At 44.7% G+C, this 6,469-nt stretch overlaps 1 protein-coding gene across 1 annotated transcript in view; it reads left to right on the top strand.

Annotated features, from left to right (window-relative positions):
• Positions 1–1,148: 1,148 nt before the first annotated feature.
• Positions 1,149–6,469, top strand: part of LOC129698592 (retinol dehydrogenase 7-like) — a 46,030-nt gene continuing 40,709 nt past the window's right edge. The window contains exon 1 of the mRNA XM_055637701.1: positions 1,149–1,275. The gene's annotated coding sequence lies outside the window, so the exon portion shown is untranslated. The remainder of the gene's footprint in view (positions 1,276–6,469) is intronic.

The following is a 6,469-nucleotide window of genomic DNA, read 5'->3' as shown; positions in this document are numbered from 1 at the left end:
CAATGCAAAATAAAAGTGTTATTAGTGTTTAAAAAATGTTGAGAATCTCTCTCCTGTCAATCGCGCCATGAAGGCCACACCTTTTCCGGTGAAAGGGGGAGGGATTATAAAACCCAGAAGTGTGGGTGTGGCTCAGTCTCTGTATGATGGAGAGGGAGAGGTCTACTGAACTGTGAGTGTGGTGTTTTGTGTGGTTTTATGGTGCTTGAAATGGTATGAAAATGCATTTGAATGTGGCGGCCTTGCACCCTGCATGAAATGGTATGAAACTGCATTTGAATGTGGTGTTGTTGCACCCTGCATGAAATGGTATGAACCTGCATTTGAATTTGGTGGCCTTGCACCCTCCTTGAATGGTATGAAACTGCACTTGAATTTGGTGGCCTTGCACGCTGCTCGAAGAGGTACGAAACTGCACTTGAATTTGGTGGCCTTGCACCCTGCTTGAAATGGTAGGAAACTGCATTTGAATTTGGTGGCCTTGCACCCTGCTTGAAATGGAATTTCAAAGAATAGCCGTGTCAACTGCCAGCCCACCAGCCGTGAGTGAGCTGCCAGCACATCAGGCTTGAGGGACTGAGCTGCCACCGCAAGAATCCATTTGGCCCACAGTGTGCATACTAGCCCTTGGGAGACCAGTAGTCCCTGCAGCCAACAACACCCATACCAGCGCTCCAGAAAGCCCCCCCCCCCCCCCCCCCCCACTGGCCACCAATATTGGAATTGGTGGAGAGGTGGAATAATGCGTCGGGGGACCAGCCCTCCCGTGTGAACAAGGGACCCAATGGTCTGTTGTCTCTGTTCTGCTTCCTTCACTTAGTCTAGTTGTATATATGTGTTACTTGGACAGGAGCCACACGAGTGGCGCGGGTGGGGAACAGTTTTGTGGAATTGGAAAAATGTATAAACTGTATTGAACAATTTGTATAGCCTCTGAAAATGTCGGATGAATTTTTCGCATGGTTCACGCATTGTATATATTTATTACTTGAATAAAGTCTAATTTGAAATTAAAAAAAAACTGGTTTAAGGAATGTAGTCGGAGAGCTGAACTTTGCCCTTATTTTTGTCACCTGTTCCGTGCTGCTGTGGGAGGAGCTTTTGTCACTGCAAGTCTTCACTGTTCCTGGAACATCTACACAGAGAAGACCACACACACACACACATAGCTGGAGGGAAGCAGAACAGAGACAACAGACAACACATCTGGTGCTCCAGAGCATATCAACATTAGGACAAACTCTTTGCTGCACAAACTGCTGAGGGGGATCCAAGGTAAGGAAAGTTTTAGATTAGATTAGATTAGATTCAACTTTATTGTCATTGCACAAATACAAGTACAGGTACAATGAAATGCAGTTTAGCATCTAACCAGAGTGCAAAGTAGTAAAATGCTGATTAATATATACAAATGGGGATATATTGATCTAAGTACATAGGCATATACATATATACAGATAAAAGATTGACGTGCTATATTCTGGTGAATAGAGCTTAACTGTAAATGATATGAACTATAAATAATACTGATGAGAAGGCGGGGAGGGGCTAGCGCCGGGCCTGTGTTCAGCAGGGTAATGGTGTTTTGGAAGAAGCTGTTCCTTAGCCTGCTGGTGTGATACCTGAGGCTCCTGTACCGCCTCCCTGATGGGAGGAGGGCAAACAGTCCATGGTTGGGGTGTGAGGGGTCCTTAATGATTTTGCCAGCCCGTCTCAGACACCGTGTGCGGTGAAGGGCATCCATGGCAGGGAGCGGGGCACAGATGATGTGATGGGCGGTTTTCACCACCCGTTGCAGTGCCTTCCTGTCAGCTGTGGTGCAGCTGCTGTACCACACCATGAAGCAGGTGGTCAGGATGCTTTCTATGGTACAGCGGTAGAGGTTGGACAGGATCTGAGGGGACAGGTGAGCTTTCTTAAGACTCCTCAGAAAGTAGAGGCGCTGCTGCGCCTTTTTAATCAGTTTGTCGGTGTTGAGGGACCAGGACAGATCCTCAGAGATGTGTATCCCGAGAAATTTGTAGTTGGAGACACACTACACCTCAGTCTCGTTTATGTGGATCTTCTCATGGCCTTTGTGAAGCTGTCGTTCTGGAATGTTTAAACTGTGAAGTGGCTCGGTCACTAAGTACCCGGTATGAAGGCACAGACCTTGGTGACTGCTGGGGTTCACTGTATTCTCTACCGCTCCAGCAATGCCCACATCCCTCTCCCAATCTTCGCCAGTTAATCTGTACTGAGGGGAAGGAAGGAAGGGGGAAGGAAAAAAATCTCTTGGCCAGGATTTTTTTTTTTTTTTTTGAAACATATAAGATTACTAGATTGAGTGGGGAAAAAATCCCTTGGCCGAGGTGCAACAATACTTTAAAAAAGAAATGGTGTCAGGTTCTGGTAAGGGGGGATGAATAATATGAAGTTGGTATGTCCCTTTAGCACGGTATTTATAATAGAGCTTTCGTTTCTTTTTTTTCTATGGCCTATTTTTTAACTTTCTTCTCTGATTCTTTGTTTAATGGGTTTTTCTTTTTGATCACTCTTTTACACTAACATGACTATCTTTCTTTACTTTCTTTATTTCTATCTTTCTTTAAAGCTTAAAAAATGAAGGGGTACAATAAATGTGATAAGATATGTGATATACTACTGTGGGCGGTTGAGAGACGGCAAAGAGATTTCATAATTAAAACGTGGAAATTGAAAACACTCCCAGAGGCAGAGGACTGAAGAGGAGAGAGAGGGAGGGGAAACTAACCCGGAGAATGAAAGCCCGCAAGCGCCTGGCGGCCCAACCCTGAACACTCTGGTGATGGTACAGAAGATTAGGTGTATTAATATATAAAATGCATTTTCGACTTACGATATTTTTGATTTACGATGGGTTTATCGGAACGTAACCCCATCGTATGTTGAGGAGCACCTGTAGTGGCAGTCAAATAAGGGACAAGGACGGTCCCGTATGGGGCAAACCAATTTAGCCCAATATACAGGATAAACCTGCTAATACGGGACAGTTGGCAAAACTAGCCGTTGTACATCTTGTTCCTTCTACAATAACTCACTGTTTAGTCAGTTCAGATGTGCCTTCCCCTGCAAAATGTCACCAAAACATTTCTGCCTCTCCAACTGTTTAAATCATAGTCAGAGAGACTTGTGGAGCCATACAGCATGGAAACGGGCCCATCGGCCCAACTTGCCCACACTGGCCAACATGCCACATCTACACTAGTCCCACCTGCCCATATCACTCCAAACCTATAATGTCCATCTATCTGTCTAAATATTTCTTAAATGTGAAAGTACCTGCTCTGGCATTTTGTTACATACATCTACCACCCTTTGCGTGAAAATGTTACCCCTCAGGTTCCCATTAAATCTTCCCCCCTTTCAAGAGAGTTGAAGAGTGTTTAACTAAGAGTGTCTGAAGAAGGCTCTCGACCCAAAACTTCACCTATTCCATCTCTCCATAGATGCTGCCTCACCCGCTGAGTTTCTCCAGCATTTTTGTTTACCTTCGATTTTTGCAGCATCTGGAGTTCTTTCTTAAACGTTTAATTATAGTTTGTACTGACAAAAGATCTTACGTGCAGCAGTGTAACAGGCCCAGTAGCACAATAGCACACAGAAAAATATAATAACAAAAAAAAATCAATTAATTAATAACCAAAAACAAATGCTAAAACTCCCCAGGGTGTTACAATGTTAATTCCTGGGATGGCAGGATTGTCATATGCTGAGAGAATGGAGTGGCTGGGCTTTAGGCTGTATATTCTGGAATTTAGAAGGATGAGAGGGTTTCTTATTGAAACATATAAGATTACCAGATTAATTGGGACCCGTTGGGTCCCAGTATCACACGGGAGGGCTGGTCCCCCAATGCAATATTCCACCTATCCACCAATGCCAATATTGGTGGCCAGTGGGGGGGGGAGGCTTTCTGGAGCACTAATATGGGTGTTGTGGGCTGAAGGGACTGGTTTCCGGAGGGCTAGTATGGATATTGTTGGCCGAATGGATTCTTGGGCTGGCAGCTCAGTCACTCAAGCCTGTTGTGCTGGCAGCTCACTCACTCACGGCTGGTGGGCTGGAGTTGACTCACGGCTATTCCTTGAAATTCCATTTAAAGCAGGGTGCAAGGCCACCAAATTCAAGTGCAGTTTCATACCATTTCAAGCAGGGTGCAAGGCCACCAAATTCAAGTGCAGTTTCATACCATTTCAAGCAGTGTGCAAGGACACCAAATCCAAGGGCAATTTCATTCCATTTCAAGCAGGGTGCAAGGCCACCAAATTCAAATGCAGCTTCATACCATTTCATGCAGGGTGAAACCATCATAAAACCACACAAAACACCGAACTCACAGTTCAGTAGACAATCAGTGTGTTCAATTGATTCACAGCTCAGACAGTCGTGACCACTCCCTCCCCCATCATACAAAGACAGAGCCACACCCACACTTCCGGGTTTTAAAACCCCTCCCCGTCCTACCGGAAAAGGTGTGGCTTTCATGGCGTGATTGACAAGAGAGAGATTCTCAACATTTTTTAAACACTAATAACACTTTTATTTTTCATTGATGGGAAGAATTCTCTGCACTTGCTCAGCGGAGGGGGACTGAGTAAGATGGCCAACATTCACAGCCGTAAGTGGTAGCGTTATATCTAAAATCAATTTAGAGTGCAAACAGGAAGTAAGTGCATTTGCAGTAGTGCCTTTTAACTTCAAGCCAAAGCACCCAAGCCACCATTTGCTGTAAGTAGTGCCTTTCAACTTCAAGCCAAAGCACCCAAGCCAAAGCACCCAAGCCACCATTTGCAGTAAGTAGTGCCTTTCAACTTCAAGCAAAGCACCCAAGCCACCTTTTGCAGTAAGTAGTGCCTTTCAACTGCGCCACCATTTGCAGTAAGTAGTGCCTTTCATCTTCAAGCCAAAGAACCCAAGCCACCATTTGGAGTAAGAAGTGCCTTTCAACTTCAAGCAAAGCACCCAAGCCACCATTTGCAGTAAGTAGTGCCTTTCAACTCCAAGCCAAAGCACCCAAGCCACCATTTGCTGTAAGTAGTGCCTTTCAACTTCAAGCCAAAGCACCCAAGCCACCATTTGCAGTAAGTAGTTCCTTTCAACTTAAAACCGAAGTACCCAAGCCACCATTTGCAGTAAGTAGTGCCTTTCAACTTAATGCCACCATTTGCAGTAAGTAGTGCCTTTCAACTTCAAGCCAATGCACCCACACCACCAGTTGCAGTAAGTAGTGCCATTCAACTTCAAGCCACAATTTGCAGTAAGTAGTGCCTTTCAACTTCAAGCCAAAGCACCCAAGCCACCATCTGCAGTAAGTAGTGTCTTTCAAGTTCAAGCCAATGCACCCACACCACCAGTTGCAGTAAGTAGTGCCATTCAACTTCAAGCCACCATTTGCAGTAAGTAGTGCCTTTCAACGTCAAGCCACCATTTGCAGTAAGTAGTGCCTTTCAACGTCAAGCCAAAGCACCCAAGCCACCATTTGCAGTAAGTAGTGCTTTTCAACTTCAAGCCAAAGCTCCCAAGCCACCATTTGCAGTAAGTAGTGCCTTTCAACTTCAATCCAAGGCACACAAACAACCATTTCAGGCAAGGCCTTTATACTTAAAAAAAAAACATATTTTCATTTTCAAACTACATTAAGGGTACTCACAGTTGTGTAGACATTTGTTCAGTTATTCAGAGCTTAGAGAGACGTGACCCTTGGCTTCATCCATCTTCCAGAGACTGAGTGAGGCACAGGACTTCCTGGTTTTATAGTCCCTCCCCCTCTCTCCAGCAGGGGCAGCAGAGAGAACGGTGAATTTTTTAAACTTCAAGCCAAAGCTCCCAAGCCACCATTTGCAGTAAGTAGTGACTTTCAACTTTAAAACAAAGTTCCCAAGCCACCATTTGCAGTCAATAGTGCATTTTAACTTCAAGCCAAAGCACCCAAGCCATCATTTGCAGTAAGTACTGCCTTTCAACTTTAAACCAAAGCTCCCAAACCACCATTTGCAGTAAGTAGTGCCTTTCAACTTCATGCCATCATTTGCAGTAAATAGTGCCTTTCAACTTCAAGCCAAAGCACCCAAGCCACCATTTGCAGTAAGTAATGCCTTTCAACTTCAAGCCAAAGCACCCAAGCCACCATTTGCAGTAAGTAGTGCCTTTCAACTTCAAGCCAAAACACCCAAGCCACCATTTGCAGTAAGTAGTGCATTTCAACTTCATGCCAAAGCACCCAAGCCACCATTTGCAGTAAGTAGTGCCTTTCAACTTCATGCAACCATTTTGCTTTCAACTTCAAGCCAAAGCACCCAAGCCACCATTTGCAGTAAGTAGTTCCTTTCAACTTCAAGCCAAAGCACCCAAGTCACCATTTGCAGTAAGTAGTGCCTTTCAACCAAGCCAAAGCACCCAAACAACCATTTCAGGCAGTGCCTTTTAACTTCAAACAAATCATATTTTC

Source organism: Leucoraja erinacea, chromosome 7, assembly GCF_028641065.1.
Source record: "Leucoraja erinacea ecotype New England chromosome 7, Leri_hhj_1, whole genome shotgun sequence".
In the NCBI taxonomy this organism is placed as follows: domain Eukaryota; kingdom Metazoa; phylum Chordata; class Chondrichthyes; order Rajiformes; family Rajidae; genus Leucoraja; species Leucoraja erinaceus.
The sequence above is the reverse complement of the archived record's forward strand: the minus strand, read 5'-3'. Positions and strand labels throughout refer to the sequence as shown.